This window comes from Lepidochelys kempii, chromosome 9 (assembly GCF_965140285.1).
Source record: "Lepidochelys kempii isolate rLepKem1 chromosome 9, rLepKem1.hap1, whole genome shotgun sequence".
NCBI classification, from domain to species: domain Eukaryota; kingdom Metazoa; phylum Chordata; order Testudines; family Cheloniidae; genus Lepidochelys; species Lepidochelys kempii.
In genome coordinates, this window is record NC_136388.1 from 20,099,563 (window position 1) to 20,121,901 (window position 22,339).

The 22,339-nt window shown below is 41.6% G+C and overlaps 1 long non-coding RNA gene across 2 annotated transcripts in view; it reads right to left on the reverse strand.

The window, feature by feature from the left end:
- LOC140916868 (uncharacterized) overlaps nt 1–22,339 on the reverse strand; it is a 312,730-nt gene that overhangs the window by 275,689 nt on the left and 14,702 nt on the right. Inside the window, exon 1 of one of the 2 annotated variants that reach the window (XR_012160673.2) lies at nt 10,688–10,770. The exons of the other annotated variant lie outside the window; for it this stretch is intronic. This is a non-coding gene — a long non-coding RNA (uncharacterized LOC140916868). Of the gene's footprint in view, nt 1–10,687; nt 10,771–22,339 lie in introns of those variants that run through there. 2 annotated transcript variants of the gene reach the window in all.

The following is a 22,339-nucleotide window of genomic DNA, read 5'->3' on the forward strand; positions in this document are numbered from 1 at the left end:
ATAGAAAAAAAAGCTATTTCTGAACATACTACAAGCCCATGCCTCTGGAATTATATTCACATAGTCTTATTAGGGATGATTATACAACTCTGAATGTCTCATTTGTACATCTGATCTGGCAACTACCATGAACCAAGAAAGCTTTGCTTTTTCAAGCAATCCTACCTGAATTATAAACCCCTGAAAAAGCACAAACCAATTTTTTTTTAAGAACATTTTGACTGACTGGTGTTGAGATCTTTTGAGAAATCTAGCTTTAACTACAAATTGTGGGGCCTCATCGCCTGTGAAAAATCAGAAGTATTTAGCTGTCTAAATATGACTTTAAGGGGTCTAATTTTAGGAACTCAAGTTTGACTTTTTTGGCTTTAGTGTTCTTCCATCAGTATTTTGGATGCTGTACTTTTATTTATGTATATAGGCAGTTCTGTGCTTCTCAGTGTGCACAGATGACTACCTGGTCATACAGGTGCCAGAAACTGGATGGGGTGGGGTGACTGATAAAAGCAATATCTGCAACTATCCAAACCATTAGCATTTAAGCAAAAGATCATGGAGAAGTAGATTACTTATAAGCAAACACTGGTACAGATCAGCAATCCAGCACCTTCCTGTGAGAGTTTATACTGTAGGTATGAAAGAGAAGTTAAGTAGTAAAGGTAAGTATTACATAATGAAGTTGGAGTGCAAGGATTCATAAATTCTTGGTCAGGTTTTGCAAACCAAGTGGGGTGGATTCAGATCCCCCTGCATTTCAACTAAACTCCAAAAGACTGGGCTCAGATGAACAGCAACACATCTGGCCTCTTTCTAGTTGGCCCATCTCTAGAAAGAAGAAACGTTTCTTCTTTCTAAGAGAGACTAAAAAAAGGTCTGCTCTTGACCTTGTAGAAACCCATTCATGACTTTCCAGCTCTAATGAATTATTTCTCCACATACAGCACAAACGTTGGTGTTTTAGCTTCATGACCTCCCTCTCCAAAATCAGATTCGGCTGCTGTAAAGAGATGTTGGCCTCTTTGTTAAAAACTGTTACACACACACGATGCAATTCTTTGCAGCAATGTCCAAAAAAAATCTGGATCATTTAGAAGCCCTAAATTTGTCACTTGGCATGCTATAAATTAAAAAAAAAAAACTGATACTTCAAGAAATGCTTAAGGAATTGGTATTCAAATTAAGAAAGCCCAGATAAGGTGCTCACTCACTTGAGAGCATCTGCAGTACAATGTTCTAATATTTTTTCCAAGTCTGACATCCTCATACCTTTGTAGCTGGAAGAGAATATGGCCTATGGGAAAATACAGAAGGGTATCTCAAAGAGGATTGATTAGCTCTATAATAATATTCCCTTCTTCAACACAAGGTATAATATAAAACTATGTTCCATCTGACTGATGGATTGTGAAGCAGATATTCTAATTTTGATTAAAGATTCTATTTACTCCAAGAATGGGAATGTTAACTGGAATGCTTAGACTGTATTCTTATTTGACTAATTACAGTAGGAATCAACTGGAGGCAATATTCTTCTATTCCTGTTTTTAACTGTTGTGTAATGTTGTACACAGTGTGTGAGAGAGAAACGGGTCCATATTCTATCTCAACATTGTTTGCATTTGCCAAGGAGGTTGAAGTAACTCCAAAATGAGTTGTTTTGTATCAAATGTGATTATAAGAAGGGGAAGTTCTCACTTTGCTTTGGCAGAGTATTCACATATGATATATACTCCAAACTTAGGCAAAGGCTCAAAAAAACCCCAAAACCAAAAAACCAAAACAAAAAAAAAACACCAACCCCACAAGTTTTCTCCCCAAATTTGGCTGTTTGTTAGGTTTTCCTAGTAGGGCCCTTACTGTTCTCATCTCTACTTCCTGTGGTTCCAACGCACTCAAATGTCTCTTATTCTTGTTGACTGAAGCTAAATCCAGTGATTAAAAAAAAAGTCTCATGTTTCTTTTTGTGTGGCACAAGTGGCAAACACCAAGATAACTACAAACAAATTTGCCCTAAATTCTTTTGTAGATTCCTAGAGTCCACCAGCAGTCACTACTATCCCACTACACCATTTGACTAAAACAAATAAAAAAATCTCTATAATTATATAGCATGCCACTTCCTTTTGGCTGTTCTTGTCCTCATCTGGACGCACCTGGAGCCCTGTACATTTCTTTATAAACTCCTATGCTTCAATCTGAAAGTTGTTATATTTCATGTTAATTTCCAAGGTCAAAAACTTTCCACTGTGTAATTTAGTTTCCTTTACTAATGCTGATGACACTGCAAAATATTTACTCTCTGCTCCTTTTTCAATAATTTATACTGACAACCTACATTCTGCAATTAGGCTGAAGGAAACTCACGTGTATCCTTTACTTACACAATCCAGGAGCAAATTCAGTGCTGTGCCTCTCGTGGTGTAGCAAAGGGAGTGTTACCCTAATTCTGTGCTATTCGGGGGGGGGGGATGGTAGATAAAGCCCCCGGTACACATTGGAGCAGCTCCTGGGGATGCTCGGACTTTTGGCAGCCTTGCATAACTTCCCAGAATAGCCAGAGCACAGAGAGATCCAGCCATTCCCCCTCACACCCTGACCAATCCAGCCATAGCCAGGAAGGATGGGGTATCTAGGTAAGTCTTATGCTCTTCTTGCACTGGAGAAATTGCCTTCTGGAGCGGGGGGGCGGGGCATTCTGCTCTTTAGATGTGAGAGAGGTCCAGTGGCCAGAATCTACCATCATGAGTTTAAAATCATCTCTTTGTATGGAATCTTCACTTAAACCTTGGAAACAAAAGTATTTACTTTCATTTTTACACTATTTGAAGTTTTAATTATGACTTCTGTGGCTCATAAATATGATGTGAATGAAGCTAAAGAGAGAAGTTACGTCTTCAATGTTTCATTATATGTAGAGTAGTTTAAGCAGATTTACTCTATATATTGAGGTGGTTCTGCTCTGGGGCAGAGATCTTGTCTCAGCTATCTAAACATATAATAACTGGAATGAAAGGTTGAATTCATTTATTATTTTGCCTTTCTATATATCCAGTACCTGGAACAGTTAAATACATCTCTGCTTCCAATTTTCTATTACCATTTGAGGGGCCTGCATCCAGAAAACAAACAGGTGAGAAATGCCTCCCCCTACATCTCTTCTCCCAAAGAAGTATCAAGATTGCCATTTCCATCATTTGTTTCAGGCACCGGGATTTTTAATCTCTAAATAATTGAAATCGGAGTGCTATGTCCATACTACATCTTTCATGAAAATGTCAGTAGCCACTGTTCTTGATCTCTAAAATCCATTAAGAAGGCCCTCTAAACATTCTGACATGGCATTATGGAAGGTAAATACGACCTTTATGTGCACCTCACATTCACCACTTGGGGGGACAAGTTTAGCACATTTCAAGGACAAACCAATAAGCTACTTATGGAAAACTATGAACTCCACAGCGACTGACACACACTTCCTATTAAAATAGTGAAGTCTCTTTAAGGTATTCTTTTTCATTCTGTCTTCATGTGTAATATTTAGAAATATATTTTACTCTTTAATCAGCCTTCTTTGATTCTTTTGCAATATTTTAGAACAGCATGAAATTGCTGCAATGACATCAGAACCTTAAAAAAAAAAAAAAAGAGAAACATCTGAGCTTTGAAACAAATATTCCCTACAAACATTTGAGTGGCTTTATTTAATTTGAAAGCTGGGGGGGTGGGGGGGAAGCAGTCTAAATTTTATATTTTTAAAGCATTATTTTGAAAATATCACTTTTAAGTAACAGCAGATAAAGCATTTCCATTTTTGGAGTTGATAATTCAGATTTCTTTAACACTCACAAACCATAAGATGGGGAAGTATTCAATATATCATGACTCAGTCATTCTGAATATAATCATGTTATATTTTAAGAGTTTGGAACGTTAAGCATTTGTAGTTTTGTTATAACTTTCCTCTCACTCAGTGCTGATTTATTTGGATCACAGGTTCCTAAAAACATATGAAATTTCATTTTCTTTTGTCAAAAGGAGGCAAAAGAATAATGGGACTACTAAACACTTCTTCTATGCCATTTATAGCTTTAACAAGAAAGTTCATGCTCAAGTGATCAGTGTGAATCAGAGAACTGGAAGGGACTTCAAGTAGTCATCTAGTCTAGTCCCCTGCACTTGTGGCAGGACTAAGTATTATGTAGACCATTCCTGACAGGTGTTTGTCTAACCTGCTCTTAAAAATCTCCAGTGATGGAGATTCCACAACCTCCCTAGGAAATTTATTCCAGTGCTTAACCACCCTGACAGTTTGGAATTTTTTCCTAATGTCCAACCTAAATCTCCCTTGCTGCAATATAAGTCCATTGCTTCTTGTCCTGTCCTCAGAGGACAAGAACAATTTTTCTCCCTCCTCCCTGTAACAACCTTTTATGTACTTGAAAACTGTTATGTCCCCTCTCAATCTTCTTTTTTCCAGACTAAACAAACCCAATTTTTTCAGTCTTCCCTCAGAGGTCAGGTTTTCTAGACCTTTAATAATTTTTGTTGCTCTTCTCTGGACTTTCTCCAATTCGTCCACTTCTTCCCTGAAATATGGCATCTAAAACTGGACACAATACTCCAGCTGAGGCCTAATCAGCACAGAGTAGAGGGGAAGAATTGCCTCTCATGTTTTTCTTACAACACTCCTGCTAATATATCCCAGAATGATGTTCACTTCCCCCCCCCCCCAGCAGTGTTACACTGTGGACATATTTAGCTTGTGGTCCACTATGACCCCCAGATCCCTTTCCACAGTACTCCTTCCTAGGCACTCATTTCCCATTTTGTATGTGTGCAACTGATTGTTCTTTCTTAAGTACTTTGCATTTTTCCTTATTGAATTTCAGCCTATTTACTTCAGGCCATTTCTCCAGTTTGTCCAGAACATTTTGAATTGTAATTCTGTCCTCCAAAGCACTTGCAACCCCTCCCAGGTTGGTATCATCCACAAACTTTATAAGTGTACTGTGTATGCCATTATGTAAATTACGGATGAAGATATTGAACAGAACCAGACCCAAAACTGATCCCTGTGGGACCCCACTCATTATGCCCTTCCAGCATGACTGTGAACCATGATAACTACTCTGGGAAATGGTTTTCCAACCAGTTTTGCACTCGCTTTACAGTTAAGGCTATGTTTTAGTCATAAGTATTTTTAGTGAAAGTCATGGGCAGGTCATGGGCTGTAAACAAAAATTCATGGGCCCCGTGACCTGTCCATGACTTTTACTAAATACCCGCTATGACTAAACTTCGGTGGGCAGGGGGGGGAGAGAGAGAGAGGAGGCAGGGATGCTCTGGGGGGCCAGTCTGGGGGGCTGAGGGAGGTGTGCAGGACCCCTGATGGTGCTAGCAAGGAGGGGGGTTGGCAGGGGCTTCCTACCCAGCTCCTGGTCCCTGCAGCTCCTAAGCAACAGAGGCAGGGGCCAGGGCAGGAGCTCCTCCGCTGCTCCCACCATAAGCACCGGCTGCTGTAGCTCCCATTAGCTGGGAACCGCAACCAATGGAAGCTTTGGTGGTGGGGCCTGAGGGCACTTGCCGCGCACAAAACTGGGACAGCCCCCCCTCCCCACCTAGGAGCTGGATAAGTAAGGTAAGTGCCCCCTACACCTGCAAAACCCCTACCTCTGAGCCCCCTTCCACACACCCTAACTGCTGCTGCTGGCCACCGCAGAAGTTAGAGGTCACAGAATCTGTGACTTCTGTGACCTCCATGACAGACTCACAGCCTTACTTATAGTAGCTCCATCTAGGTAGCATTTCCCTAGTTTGTTTATGAGATCATGTGAGACTCTTCCAAAACCTTTACTAAAGTCAAGACATACCATGTCTACCACTCTTCCCCCCCCCCCTCCACAAGGCTTCTTATCCTGTCAGAGAAAGCTATCAGGTTGGTTTGACATGATTTGTTTTTGACAAATCCATGCTGACTGTTACTTATCACCTTATCTTCCAGATGTTTGAAAATTGATTGCTTAATTATTTGCTCCATTATCTTTCCAGGTACAGAAGTTAAGCTGACTGCTCTGTAATTCCCTGCGCTGTCCTTATTTCCCTTTTTATAGTGCCATTTTCCAGTCTTCTGGAATCTCTCCTGTCTTCCATGACTTTTCAAAGATAAATCGCTAATAGCTCAGATAGCTCCTTAGTCAGCTTCTTGAGTATTCTAGGATGCATTTCATCAAGGCCCTGGTGTCTTGAAGAGATCTAATTTGTCCAAGTAATTTTTAAGTTGTTCTTTCCCTATTTTAGGCCCTTCTGATCCCAACTCATTTTTACTGGCATTCACTATGTTAGACATCCAATCACCATCAACTTTCTTCGTGAAAACTGAAACAAAAGTCATTAAGCACCTCTGTCAATTCCACATTCTGTTTTCTTGTTACCCTTTATGTCTGTACCTAGTTTGATTTCGTTTTGTGCCTTGGCCTTTCTAATTTTGCACTCCATACGGGTAGTCTTTTTAATTTGACCTAGTTTCCACTTTTTGTGGACTCTTCCTTCATTTTTAAATCATTGAAAATCTCCTGGTTAAGCCAGGGTGGTCTTTTGCCATACTTCCAATCTTTCCTACGCAGTGGAATAGTTTGCTATTTTGCCCTTAATAATGTCTCTTTGAAAAGCTGCCAACTGTTTTCTATTGGTTTTCCCCTTAGACTTGCTTCCCTTAGGATCTTCCCTACCAACTCCTTGAGTTTTCTAAAGTCTGCCTTATTGAAATCCATGGTCTTTATTTTCCTGTTCTCCCTCCTACCGTTGCTTAGAATCATGAACTCATCATTTCATGATCACTTTCATCCAAGCTACCTTTCACTTTCCAATTTTCAACCAGTTCCTCCCTATTTGTCAAAAACAAAAATCTAAAACAGCTTCTCCCCAAGTAGCTTTCTCCACCGTCTGGAATAAAAAGATTGTCTCCAATACATTCCAAGAACTTACTGGATATTTTCCCCAACAGAAGTGTAGGTAGTTGAAGTCACCCACCACCACCAAATCCTGTGCTTTGGATGATTTTGTTTAAAAAAAAAGCCTCATCCACCTCTTCTTCCTGGTTAGGTAGTTTGTAGTAGACCCCTACCATGACACCACCCTTTTAAAAATCCCTTTTATCCTTACCCAGAGACTTTTGACAAGTCTGTCTCAACCTCAGCCCAAGTGTATACATTTTTAATGTACAAGACTCCTTTTTCTCCCTGCCTGTCCTTCCTGAGCAAGCTGTACCCTTCTATACCAATATTCCAGTCATGTGCATTACCCTACCAAGTCTCTGTGATGCCAACTATGTCATAGTTACGTTTATTTACTAGCATTTTGAGTTCTATTTATTCCCCATAATTCTTGCATCAGTATACAGACATATAAGATAATGATCTGATTTCCTGCCCTCCACCCCCAGTTCTGACTGGTCTCTCCTTTATCCCTGCTATAACAGCCCATGCTCCCATGGGGCAGCGGGGGGCCATGCCTGAGGATGGTACATGTCAACAAAATGCCTCGTGGTCTGCAATCGGATTACCCTGAAGGGCCACATGTGGCCTGCAGGTTGCCCACTATCGTTATCCGGTGTTCTGTCTTGACGCTTTTCCTGTTCAGTGTGTGAGTGAGGAAGTATCTTTCCCAGTGTCTGGTTGAGAAACTGAATATGAATGGGAGCTATTTGATTGAGATTTGACTTACATAAAACATAGGCGATGGCATTAGGATGGAAAAAGAAACTGGAATATATGTTTAGGGTTCTACCTGTCCCTTTGACAGAAGGTGTGTTCTTGCCTTTTTTCTTTAAGGCCACATTTGCAATTTAGGAGTCCAATCAGATTAGCTCTTATTGCTGAATGATTGGATTTCAATAGTTTTCAGGGACACTGACACTTTCTGATGCAAGCCTTCACTACCTTGATTCATGTCTCTCTCATTTCAAGAGTAGATTACTACAATTTACTTCACTTAGGGTTACATCTTAAATCAATTATGAAACCAAAACAACTATAGAATTAATTGGCCTGCTTGTTAAATAGGATCTTTCAGTGAAAGAGCACTACACCCTTGTTTCATAATCTGTATTGGCTACCTGTGGATTTCTGGGTGGAGGTTAAGGTTCTGGATTTGACTAATGAAGTCAAAAGATTAGGATCTTCCTTATGGGAATCTTCCTTATAAGGCCATAATATCACAGTTGAGGCTTTCCAGCTAAAGTATCCTCAACATAAATTAAAAATAAAATACCAAATAGTGTTCAGATGGAAGCTAATGAAAACCAAGACCACATCTGCCCTTTCAGAAAGGGACCGTCTTTTGTATAGTGAAAAATCCAGCTCTCTTAGGTTTTCACAGACTAGACCCTTCCTGTTTTCGAATCTAGGAGCATTATCTCAAGACCATCTCATTGGGACATATCAAAACTACTTTCTTCTAGCCCACCCCATCTGTGGGCCTTCGTTGTACAGAAGAGCTTAGCCATAATAGCACTTACATAGATAAAATAACAGAAAATAGTTTATATTCCAGATAGAGCTGTGTGTCATAATTAAAGAACGCTCCAACACACTTTGGAGTAAGGCTTTTTGTTAGCAGGTCTTGGATGTTTCTTCCCCAGACCATCTGTAAACAAATGCAACTTTTTCTAACTCTCAACCACCAACAGCTTAGACGTCTCATGGATTTCAAAACCATAAAATCTGTTTAATTTCTACATTTGGTTGTACTAAACAAACTGTGTGTGTAAAATAGAATTATATATCCTGACTCCAAAAAGTTCTCTAAAACATCCTATTCCAAACACTGAGTCATCCAGTCTCTTGTCTGACTATAAAGAGAGACACTTTTATAGAAGACAAATGAAAAGAAAACAATTTTATGACTTCTGAGTAGGAAGATGTTACAATGTATTATCCAATGTGTCTGAACGCTCTTATGTGTAGGAGTATATATTTGTAAAATAGTGCAAGATAAAAAGTCAATAAAAACATACTATCAGGAGTTACTAGCTGTAGTACACTATGTGACTAAGCTGGAATAATTTATGCAGTGCCTATTTTAGAAACTCAAAGTTGTTTGAAAGCCTAAATAAGTCATAACTACTGTATGAAAACAAAGTTAGGGTCATTATTTGCATGGATTAGTCCTAAAAGACATGCTCATATAAATTAGTACTTGCTTACTAAATTAGTCAAGAACAATCTCATGTAAATATTTTGCTGTCCAAAAGAAGTAATCACTGAGATTAGCATATTGTTTAATAATTTTTAAGGGGCTGTATAGCACACCTGTCAAAATAAGATGCTGAGAAGAAAAATAAAAAAAAACAAAAACAAAAACCCACTGCCATGAAGAGGCAGCTAATCAAGTAACAAACAACTGGTCTGGTATTCTAAGTTTCCAGAGACAATGAACCAGAGTTTAAGGTTCCCCGGGACGACATATCTCTTAGCTACTCTTTTGGGTTGCGGGGGAGAGAAGAGAAAAGGGGAAGCAGAGAACAAGCTTGTGATTTGTTCCTCATAAACCCACATTTTCAAACAGCATGTTTCTGGCCTGAAAAATAAGCCTGTATCTACACTTGTTTATGCACATAAACCCCATATTTGACCTTGCAAAGGTGATATTTGCTTGCGTAAATGAAGCAGTTAGGCATGCAGTCACCTGATCTGCGCATGTACTTGTCCATGAACATATACCGGTGTTGGTTTTTGTGAGCAAACAGATTTTGCATGGGTACAGAAAGATAATGCAATGACTGATTTAGTCTAATATGACTAGAGAACATTGAGTGGAGAAAATAGCTACTTTATAATTTAACTACCTTTATCATTATTTAAAAGATCAGTGTTTAGACTTTCATATTCACTATTACATAATCATTTGTGAATAGCAGCTTGTGTTTTTTTTGTAATCCTACTGGACTCCTGGAAAGCAGTTATGAAACCGGAAAGCAGCTGTTGGTAATGAGTTGCTCATAAGAAGGTGAAGAGACAGACAACTGGTCTGACATCCCCAAAGGGACTAAGACAAGCAGCTCACTAGTGCAGTACGGTACAGGATATAAAAATGTATTTTAAAATGCAAAAGTCTCAAATTTAGCCTTGTGTCAAGGTTCCTTCCCCACTCTGAACGCTAGGGTACAGATGTGGGGACCTGCATGAAAAACCTCCTAAGCTTATCTTTACCAGTTTAGGTCAAAACTTCCCCAAGGTACAAAATATTCCACCCTTTGTCCTTGGATTGGCTGCTACCAGCACCAAACAAATACTGGTTACTGGGGAAGAGCTGTTTGGAAACATCTTCCCCCCCCCAAATACTTCCCAAAACCTTGCACCCCCCCTTTCCTGGGGAATGTTGGATAAAAAGCCTCACCAATTTGCATAGGTGACCACAGACCCAAACCCTTGGATCTGAGAACAATGAAAAAGCATTCAGTTTTCTTACAAGACGACTTTTAATAGAGATAGAAGTAAATAGAAATAAAGAAATCCCCCCTGTAAAATCAGGATGGTAGACACCTTACAGGGTAATTAGATTCAAAACATAGAGAACCCCTCTAGGCAAAACCTTAAGTTACAAAAAAAGATACACAGACAGAAATAGTTATTCTATTCAGCACAATTCTTTTCTCAGCCATTTAAAGAAATCATAATCTAACACATACCTAGCTAGATTGCTTACTAAAAGTTCTAAGACTCCATTCCTGGTCTATCCCCGGCAGAAAAGCGTATCGACAGACAGACCAGACCCTTTGTTTCTCTCCCTCCTCCCAGCTTTTGAAAGTATCTTGTCTCCTCATTGGTCATTTTGGTCAGGTGCCAGTGAGGTTACCTTTAGCTTCTTAACCCTTTACAGGTGAGAGGATTTTCTTCTCTGGCCAGGAGGGATTTTAAAGGGGTTTACCCTTCCCTTTATATTTATGGCACCTTGTAATAGTTTATATTCTCAAAAGAACAAAATGTCTTTATCTGAAGGATCCCACTTCCTGCTACTGAGTACAAATCTGTTTCAAACCTCTTCCCCATCTACGCTATCATTTTAGCATTAGTTTTCAATCCCACATTATAAAAGATTCTGTGGGTAGTAGTTCATGAAGGGAAATAACCAGTTTGAAAATCAGGTTTACCATTTTTGAGGTCACAATTTGACACTTTCAGTGAATCATGACTGCAGTTTTGCTCTCGTGCGTCTTTCTGGCAACTCATTGTGAGAGCAAATGCAGACAGACACTTCATGCATTTTTACAACTGTAATGAAATGTGCATGTATGCATACACGTATATACACAGCATGCTTTTTGGCTTGTTTGCATTGCCAGATACCCCAGGTGTGATCCCCCCTCCCCCAAAAGTTAACACAGTTTGAAAAGTTATTATTTTTATTTATACACCCACCCATCCCTGCCCAGTTTGCATGGTGGGGTTTAAAAAAAAAAAAGAAGGAATCAGGTAATGCAAACAATGACAATGTAATGCAAAAGGGGCAACTAAGGATTCTCCCTGTCACAGGGCAAAAAAAGCAGGCACTGCCAGCTGTAAGCGATCCACAACCTGTACTCCTCTGCATAGGGGTGGTTTAAGGGGTTGCAAAAGGGTGGGCCCTGAAGGGGACAGAGTATTGTGACAGGGTTTCCAGGGTGCAACCTGGGACGCAGGGCTCAGCAGTCCCACATCCACCGACTGGGGCTGGCCCTCACATTGATGCTGATGTCAAGTTACAAACTTCTGGCAGGTACTGCACTTTGCACAGCCATCCCCAGGCTGGGACACACCCAACTGAATTAAATGAATGCTCTCCCAGCCCCTCAAACCAACAATAGAAAGGCTCCAGACAATTCCCCCCAGCTCCACACCTGTACCGTCTTCCACAATTATATGGCAGTGGTGAATATGGGGGTTCCAGGGAGCTACTTTAGAGTACAGAGTATCACAAAGTATGACACATTGCTGGATAATGGTTAGTACAACAGTTGGCTAGTCTACATTAACTACATCACAGTACAGCAGGGCTACTCGATTAGAGGGGGGATTGTTTTGCCCCCTGGCTGGCCCAGAACTGGGAAACTAGAAAGGTGGTTTAGAGCCACTTTCCCCTGCAATTCCCCTCTCAGCTGTGCCAAGTGAAAATTCAGCACAGCTGAAGATTGAGCCTTGAATGTGTAATGTTTCAAGTGAGTGGGGAATGCTGTGAAAAAGGCATGTGGGAGGGAGTACAGCTTACAGAAAATCTGGATAAAAAAATTCATCTCAGATATTGTGACCAAGTAATTTTTGCCTCTTTCATTAGATCCTGAGTAATATGAAAAGTGCCAATGCCTGACATTTCCAAAGAGCAAAAGCTCTGACCACTTCATCTTCACAGGGGCTTCTGAGCAGATTGCTGTGCAATTTACAGTTACCTTAGTAACATTAGACAGTGCGTAAACTTGCAAACAGTTGTTGTGTCACCTTCCCAGTCTGCTGAAGTGTCCAGCTAAGAAGGCAAAACAGCAGAACAACTGCAAGGATATCACTCAGATGCATTCTCTAAAATCCCACTGAAGTCAATACAACTACTCTCATGAGCAGATGATTGCAAGAATGAGACCCTGTTGTACAAACGCATGAAATATACATATGTGCTAAATCATATGCCAATCACTTTGTTTTACAGGACAGTTGTTACGGGATTAACTTTCTGAATATTTTGCAAATATCATAGGAGAAAATTGCTTACGGCATTCCAGTGAATAGATAATGTGCATGATCAATAACTCAATACATACCATTAACCTAAGCCAGCTATAGGATTGCATGGGTAATCAAGCATACAATTGTTAGTCTCCATTTTTTAAATGGAAGTGTTCTGGTCTGATGAGAGACCTATTATAAAAGCAACACCATTTACAAGTCTTACAGTTATCTATAATCAATTTGGGGAAAAAATCAGTTTTAAGAAAAATCAGGGAGATAATGAATCAATTCAAATTATTAGTTACCATACCCTCGGCATCCCAGCCAAGATTGGAGCCTCATTGTGCCAGGTGCTGTACATATATCATGATTTAAGTGGACAAGATAGTATTTCCTTTCTCCCTCGCTGTATCTGTTGTTCCTATCTTATAGATGAAGAACTGATGCCCACACGGGTCAGATTTTCAAGAGTGCTCAGCTTCCTGCAGCTACCACTGTTCTCAGTGAGAACTTCTGAAAGTGTGGCAAGTTTATTTAGGTGCTTGAGAGCTGATTTTTTTTTTTGGGGGGGGGGGGGGAATCTAACAGACAAACCTGCCCAATGTCACATAAGAAATCTGTGGCAGAGCTAGGAACTGAATTCCTATCCCCTGAATCCTAATTCCCATCGAGTCACTTAACTAAAAGGGAAAGGTTCTCCCTCTGTACTTACCCCCTCTCTGAACATTGCACGAGATGTGTTTTGAAACTTCAAGTGTTGCGATTCAAACTGCATAATTGATAATACATTGCTTAAAGGAGAAAGTGTTTAACATTGGATTTGTTATAAAAATGTTTTAATAAAACCAGAACCTGTCCACTATATTGGTCTTTTACAAGATCTAGTACAGAAACAAGGAGTTTTGTCATGAGGGGAAAAAAAAAAGTAGTACAGGAATTGGATTGAGCTGAAGAGGTATGTGGTGGCCCCACTGGTTTCTGCTGATATTTAAGACTTCACCTGTAAACAATTGAGGGACGGAGAAGGATTTTGCCCTGCATGGTTGATTAATTGGGCCTTTAAGCATTATATTTAGGGCTGCAGCAGTAGTGGTGGTGGTTCTGGGTTACATTACCCCTGCAGGAACTCCCAGCTTCACAGGGGATCATGCTCACTACTACAGAAGATAAGGGGGTACAGTTTATGATGCTCACGTGTAGTTGGCCAGGACTGCTATCCAGTGAAGGGTGCGAGGGAGAGAAGGAGCAGGACCATAGACACTTCCACCTTACCCTTTATTAGGAACAAGGATTGCAATTATGAACAACCCAAATAGGAAAAACAAAGAAGATTCCTTGCACCTTCCCCATGTTGTGGACCTGCACATGGCTAGTCACAACCCATTTAAATGTTTGATGATGAAAGTGTTTAATTCTGAACACAGAGGAACCCGGACCAAGCACTTCCAGACTTAGAGAAAGTTTGGCTCTAGATCCAGATCTCTTTGAATTTAAACTGTCCTGATCTATAAGATGGAATGATCGAGCATCCTGAACCACGCATCTTCAGACAGTGCAGCTTGGGCCCATCTCTGATACTGCAGACACTAAAGTTCACTTGGCAGCTAAAAAGCCAGTAGGGAAATGTACTTGCAATCTTCTCCCTCAGGTTCTTATGCCGCTTATGTCAAAAATGACAATGTGTCACTAATGGGGCTGCATGGTAGAGCTGGCCCTGCTGCTGCCCATTCTGTTCTTTGTGGCTCAGGAGGGGATTTCTCTCTCCAGTGCTGCTTGTTACTGATTTAGTGACAGGGTAAAAGGTTTTGGTGCCCAAGGAAAAACGCTGAAATGTTTAAAAATTATATTCAACTAACTATCCTAGTTTGTCTTTTGTTCCTTGATGATATTCATTGGTTTTAATGATTTGCTTACATTACATTAATCTCTCCCTGCTTCTCCTTTTAGTGCCTGTCACTTTCACTGTCTCTTTGCTCCATGTCTTAGCCTTTGCTTCAGGCACTGTGCCCCAGCACAGCACTCCAGCAATCACTCCTGTCTTCCCCACCCCCTCCGTCCATCTGCCATGGTCTTTGGACCTTTCCCCTAGAACAGGCTGTCTTCCTTCCCTTCAGACCTCCTCCCCACCTCACAGCCTGCCCTGAGCTGGCTCCCACACTGCTCCAGCCACATTTCCTCCATCTGCTGCTGCTGACAGTTCACAGGTTCCTTCCTCACTCTGATTATTCAGCCCTTCTTGAAGCACAGTTTCTGTCCATGATTGACAGAGGGCACTGCTCCTGCTTTGACAGGCTGAAGGCAAGGTGACATTGTGAGATTTGGCCTGCTACGTCAATGGACGTCTGAAAATAGCCACTAAAGGAGATACGGACTGCCTGATTTAGGTTAACAGTGGTGTTATATTTAACTGAAAGATGGAGCAAGTGGGAAGAATTACTTGAAAACAAAATCGCTGATATAAAACCAATTTCTGTACATGACCTGTATGCCTTCCACTCTGCTCTACCATCTAAAAGAGAAATGCAACCACCCTAGAAAAAGGTCAAGGAATCACATATGTTGTGGAAGAATTAGGCAGAAGTCCTGGGGTTGAAATTCAGCCCTCCCCAATACTGAGACAGGGTACAGAGCTGCACTCAAGGAGCACTACAGCTCCTGTGAGGTATGCTACCTTAGAATCCATAAAAAGAAAAGGAGTACTTGTGGCACCTTAGAGACTAACCAATTTATTTGAGCATGAGCTTTCGTGAGCTACAGCTCACTTCATCAGATGTTTACCGTGGAAACTGCAGCAGACTTTATATACACACAGAAATCATGAAACAATACCTCCTCCCACCCCACTGTCCTGCTGGTAATAGCTTATCTAAAGTGATCAACAGGTGGGCCATTTCCAGCACAAATCCAGGTTCTCTCACCCTCCACCCCCCCACACAAATTCACTCTCCTGCTGGTGCTAGCCCATCCAAAGTGACAACTCTTTACATAATCAAGTCGGGCTATTTCCTGCATAGATCAAGGTTTTCTCACATCCCCCCCACCCCCATACAGTGTGGGGGTGTGTATGGGGGTGGGGGGGATGTGAGAAAACCTTGATCTATGCAGGAAATAGCCCGACTTGATTATGTAAAGAGTTGTCACTTTGGATGGGCTAGCACCAGCAGGAGAGTGAATTTGTGTGGGGGGGTGGAGGGTGAGAAAACCTGGATTTGTGCTGGAAATGGCCCACCTGTTGATCACTTTAGATAAGCTATTACCAGCAGGACAGTGGGGTGGGAGGAGGTATTGTTTCATGATTTCTGTGTGTATATAAAGTCTGCTGCAGTTTCCACGGTAAACATCTGATGAAGTGAGCTGTAGCTCACGAAAGCTCATGCTCAAATAAATTGGTTAGTCTCTAAGGTGCCACAAGTACTCCTTTTCTTTTTGCGAATACAGACTAACACGGCTGTTCCTCTGAAACCTTAGAATCCATGTAAGTGTAAACCCGGTGTGCCTTCCTTTGCCCTGCCTCCAACCATATCCTCTCACTGGTCTATTCAGAGCCAGCACAGCACCCCAGGGCTGCTAATGGCCCCCTTTCTTGTATGCTGCACATAGGCCTACTGCAGCTACTTAAGTGTATGTGTGTAGCGGTAAAGGGAGAGACACAGACATTCAGCTACTACAATAATAGAAGCAACATTAAGGACCCAGAGAGACAGACCCCTGTTTTGGATATCTGATACCCTTTCTTTCAGTTTCTGAGCTCTCACTGAGCTCTGCAGCTGGTTTCTTTCACCAACCGAAGTTGGTCCAATAAGACATCACCTCACCCACCTTGTCACCCTTTCTTTTAAGGCTTCTGCAGAAAGATATTCTGCATAGTTAATTTCTTGCCTCCTCTACAGAAAAAAAAAGAAGTCATTTAAAACATGGTGTACTCCAAGTACTCTGCTGGATATAAAAAAGCATATTGGGTAAAATGTTTAACTACCTAATAAGGTTTGCTAGTAAACCGCAGCCTTTCAAATTCTCACTCTGTCAACCATGGAAGTGAAAGTAAATTACTTTCTAGACCTAGCCCATGTAGTAATTTTTTTTTTTTTTAAAAGAAGGTTTCGTTCACAACCACAAAACAGCTGCCATTTCTCATCACCTTTTTAAGGGAAGTAGCCAAAATAATGGGAATCCAATCTGATTTACACACACACAATATCCCTGGCAGAGATTTTCTATGACAACTTTCTGTGCACAGCATCATTTCCTCCTGTTAATTTATAAACCGACAAACAGAATTCTAAAATGGAATGCTAGTAAACTTCTAGTTGTAACAGCCACTTTAATATAGAAGCTGCACGAGGCTACGGGGCAAGTTTCCAGCCATGTGCTGTACAGAGTACATCTGCAAATCCTGCACCAAGTCACAAAAAAAAAAAAAATTGTGAACCTCATTGCCTGTTTGCATATTTAGTTGGTCGACTGGCCATGCAAATACAGATTTTTGTACACAGAGTAGGGTGTGTGTTATGGCTTCAAAACACCAAGGCACTGAGAGAATGGTATTACTAACATAGCAAAATGAAAAGACATAGCACAGTGCAAAGACACAGTCACATGTAGGTCTGGCTGCTTCCCGCTCTCACTTGCCACAGCATACTATTGCATTAAAATGAGAATCAGGTTTTTTTTTTAGAATGCCTTCTCCCACTTTTGTCTGACCCAGAAGTGACACCATTTTCTAAGGCAAAGGCCAAGTCAAAAATCCATGCTTGTCTCTCCTTTAAATTCAGCTGATGCTACCTTTTATACAGATGCTGAACAGAACTGCTACCAAAGCAGTGAAGCTGGTGCCGGATACTGCAGCATCTTTTGAGCAGCAAAGGCTGATGTGAAACCGGCATAGGATGTGTTCACAAGTTCTGTAGCTATTCATTTCCTTCTCAAAAGATTTCAAAGCCCTGATCCTACTCTACAGAGTCCTTAACAGGTAGGGATCTAAGTTGTCTAGAGACCGCCTCATTCATGAAGCTGCACTCCATAGGGATGACGTAGCTGTAGAGACCCAGGATTTCTATTTGCAGGTGCTGTAGGAAGAACTGTACTGGCTGGACCTCAGCAATGATCAGAGTGAGCACACAGCCGATTGTTTAGATGAAAGTGAATACTGAACTGAGCAGCCTTGTCATTGTGGATTGCTCCTCTGTGGCCTTTTCGGATGGTCTCCTGCATCGTGGATCTGGCCTGATTCCTTTAAAGTCTCACTCTTTCCAGGGCATTAAAGCAAACCCAGCAAAACCCAAAGGCCTTATGCCCCTTCTGGGATTTTCTTTCAGTCCACCACTCCAACAAGAGTGCATCCAAACCATAAATATCACTGGACCTCTCTCGCTCCAGATAGGTTTGAGGTTTCAACTGCTCCTCCTCCTCACTCCACCTCTCTGCCCTTACCTCAGGACATTTACTCACAGGGCCTGTGAGTCGTTCCCCTTTACAGGGCTCACTAAAAGCTATATCTTTTTTTCCTATCCTTAGCTTATCCAGTCTCCGCTCCCAGGAGAGGGGACTTCTGCCCATCCTCTTCCTTTGACTGTCTTGCATGCCATTGAATTCTTCCATTCACCTAAGCATACCTGCCCATAACTGAGCCTCCGATGCACTGCCTCATGGCGGGTAGCCTGCCTTCAGTTTCCCTGCAGACTGTTCAAGAAACCCGAACACTTGTGTCCCTTCCCAAGTTCTGCTTCATTAAACATTCAAACAAATTTATGTCCATCCAAACGTCTGCACAAAACAAAGGTTTCCCTCACCTTCCCATGTGGGGCCCTTCCTGTTTTGGCAGGCCACTCCCAAACCCTACCTGGCTAGAGTCTGAGTCTTAGTGCTTAGGACATGGTCTCTAATCCCTAAGCATTTGCCCTTTCATTGCAACCTTACACTGTTTTTTATAGGGCAATCACTCTGATCTCTCCCAGATGTGACTCATTCTGCAATAAGGATTGGCAAGATTACATATTCCCCACACCCACCCACCTTTTAAAAAGAAAAAAAACACCTTTGCTGCCCACCCCAGGTCAAGTTCTCCTTGATAGAATGCCTTGTTTTCTTTGTCATCCCTTGCCAGTTTATTTTTCCATTGGCAATACTTACAGTTGACTAAACTCCAGGGCTAAAAGGATTCTTTCCTTTTATCTCCCCCCACTTGGAGCTGTAGCCCAACCCGTTCATCCACCAGCATTTCAATTCCCACTTCTCTGCAGGGCTAGTTCATTCCTTTCTTGCAGGGCTGCTCTGAAGGAGGATAACCAGCAAGCAATTTCCCTCTGGTACTTCTCCTTAAAGGAGAACATACCATCAACGTCCTTTCCACACCCTTCTCTTACCCACCAAGTTTGTCCTGCCACATCCTACATGATTCCACGCTCTGGTCATGCCTTTCCAAGACTGGGCTGCTCTCAGACTTAATATCTTTTCCTCTAGCCTTCAACAGCTATTTCCCCTCTGGACTCACTGCATTACCCTGCTTCATGGCAGTAAGGACAGCTGTAGCTCCCACAGCTACTTCTGGCTGTGGCCTCCAGGTCCAACCCTTCTCTCCCAGTCAGTATTTCCCACAGAAGCCTCCAAACTCCCCTGTGCCATGGTCTTCCCTGCAGAAGCTCTCTCACTCCTATACAGGGAAAGCTGCATTCTTTCCTCCCTTCCTAGTTCAAACACCTCCAGTAGCTTATGTTTAAACAAACAACCCATGCAATGTAATTTACAGGTCTAGGGACTTCTCTTTGAGAAGGCCTAGCATTCCCTGTCTCACAGGCTCTCCTCTGTAACATCCCCAAGGTTCTAGATCTTTTCCGGACAAGTCTTTAATATGCAACCTTCCATTCCACAAACAAAACAACTTGTAGAGGGGTCTTCCATCCTTGTCCCCCTTGTACATACTCCTCCCCTGACTCTTAGGGGGAACTTTCTTTACTTCATTGCCTCTCTCTTTTACCTTTGCATTTTCACACTTCTTAGAGCTATAGATCCCCCTGATATGCCCCACCTCTCAAAACATTTGGACAGATCCTTCTTCCTCCACACCACTCCAGGAGCATCTCTTCCCTGAGCTCACTCCAAGCACTCCCACTGCCAACTGAGGCATTCCACTCTTATGTCCAGACTTCCCACTTTTAAAACTTAACATGTCAGCAGGATTCTCCTCACTTGCTGGGAACAGTGGTCTTCCTATCACTCCTTCTGTGCCTGGAGCTTCACCACTTGGATTACCTGCTGTTTGTCTCACTGTGTCTTATGCTGCTACCACAGAAGAACAGCCTGCATCCATTGCTGGTGTTGAGCTAGCAAACAAACTGCTTTCTCTGTTCTCTGGATCTGACCTGCCCCATGCCTTCACATTCCCTCCTTAATGGGAGGAGCACCACAGGACCCTTGCAAGTACACCAGTTAGTAGCAGGGCTAGTTCCTCCCATACACCCACTAGTGGCCTCAGGTTACACTACAGAGAGTCTACCTCATTTTCCCCTCTTGGAGTGCTTAAGAAACTCAATCACTTTTATTCATTCCCATCCCTTCTCAGGTTTTGCTTTATTAAGTTAACAAACTTGCCAAATCAAGTCTTTAATTCCACCCAGACAGCTACATAAAACAAAGGTTTATCTTCATCATCCCAGACCTTCCTGCTTTGGCAGACTACTCCCACGCCTTACCTGGTTGGAGTCTCAGTCCTAACTCTCAGATGAGGATTGCTCACTCCTACTAATCTCTCAGTTTTACCCTCCACCCTCTTCATTATAGCCTCCTGTGTTCTTTATAGGGCAATCATGCTGATCTCTCCCAGGTGTGGCTTATTCTGTAATCAGGATTGGCTAGCCCAAGCCTTTCAGTCCTCAGGGGCCCTCAGGGGGTGAAAGACCCTGTTACACTTCCCCAGATGTACTAGGTGAAGTTAATATAGCTCTCTGCCTCCCTTTAGCTCTTTCTAATCCTGTGTGGGGTGTATACACTCCATTCCACATACCATTTTGATAAAGGCTGTACCTAGGAATGTCTGTAAATAAATTGTTATACCAAATAAACACATAATTAAAAACATATAAATTCACACTTTTTAATTAAGGTAATAGAGAAAGAAAACACTATTTAGTTACAAACTATAATTCTCTTAGATGCCAAGAGATAAGTGCCTTAAACACAGTTCAGATAAAACCATCGCTGTCACTAGCTGAGGATTTGGCCCATTATGTATAAAGTTCACTTGAAACACCAAATACTTTTAGTGTTTCATCCACTGCAGTTTTAATCCCCCACATTAACTTTTGTGGCTCCCAGGAGAATTCAGTTTAACGGACTGTCTTGTGGCAGAGGTCCTGGGACTCCTGAGTGACTTTGGGCAAGTCCCTTAACCTCATGGTGCCTCAATTCCCCATCCGTATAGTGTGGAAAACACTCCACTCCCTCAGTGTTGTTATAAAGATAAATACTTGGGAGGCACTCAGATACCACAGAATTGGGGACTATGTAAATAAATATAACAATAATAGGTTTAACCACCCCACATCTTCCTATAATTCATTTGCCTTATTATTCATTGTGCTACATGTCGAATCTTGTAAATGACTACACACAGTGGCTGTAAAATACTAATATTTTGATCTGGTAGCATTTTACACATAGTTTGCCTTCACTTGGCACTCTTGTATAGGACTACAAAAAGTACAGGGCAATAGAGAATCAGACCACTAGCTTGTAACTAATCAATTACAGAAATCTTAGAACTAACAAGCCAGCTTTCTTATAACCAACTGCATGCAGTATTTTAAGGCAATGATCTGTAAAACAGCAGTATGTGAGTCATGTAGAAGTTTGGCTGCTTCCTCCTTTGCCCTGAGTCAATTCCATCCCCACTGACCCCTGCTGAGACTCTTGTGGTATTGGTTCCTTCCCCTAGCATATGGCTACATGGCCTGAGCAGAGCACATTTAACCCTCCTGTTGCAGACAGATATTTTGCAGACTGTCACATAAGCACATGTTTATGGGTGCACACCTGTTATGTCCATGCCTGGAAATCTGGCTTTATACTGAGATATTTCCATAGGCTCCCTGACCCCAAGAAATAATTGGGAGCTTGATGTGACACTAGCCTAGAATTTGTGAGGGGAAAAAAATCACAATTACTTTCCTTTCTTGTTAGTCTCTACAGCGTGCCACCAGTCTGGGAAGACGGAATGAGTGTATCAGGATTCTAATGAGACAGCCAGACTTGGGAAAGAAGTTCAATTTTCTAGCCAGAAGTCAATATAAAGCTCTGACTAGCAGAGAGTGAAAGAAATAAAAAGTGCAGATGGTTTCTGTTGGTCAGAGGAAACTAAGCTGATACTTGGGGGTTCTGGATGCATGCTCCTTCCCAGCAAATGTCACATAGACAGTCATACTGGTGCTTAAAATTAAAGTTTAAACAATAGCAACAGCAACAACAAATAACCTTTAATAACTGTGTAATATGGCCAAATACCTGAATAAAAATGGAGAGATGTAATGAGCCATCCTTTGTTACACATACTGAAGAACTGCAAAGAAAGGAGTTTTGTGGGATTTGCATGACTGTTCTGCTTTTTACATTTTGTAAGGAATTTGTTTTCCATTTATTGTAGTTCAGAATAA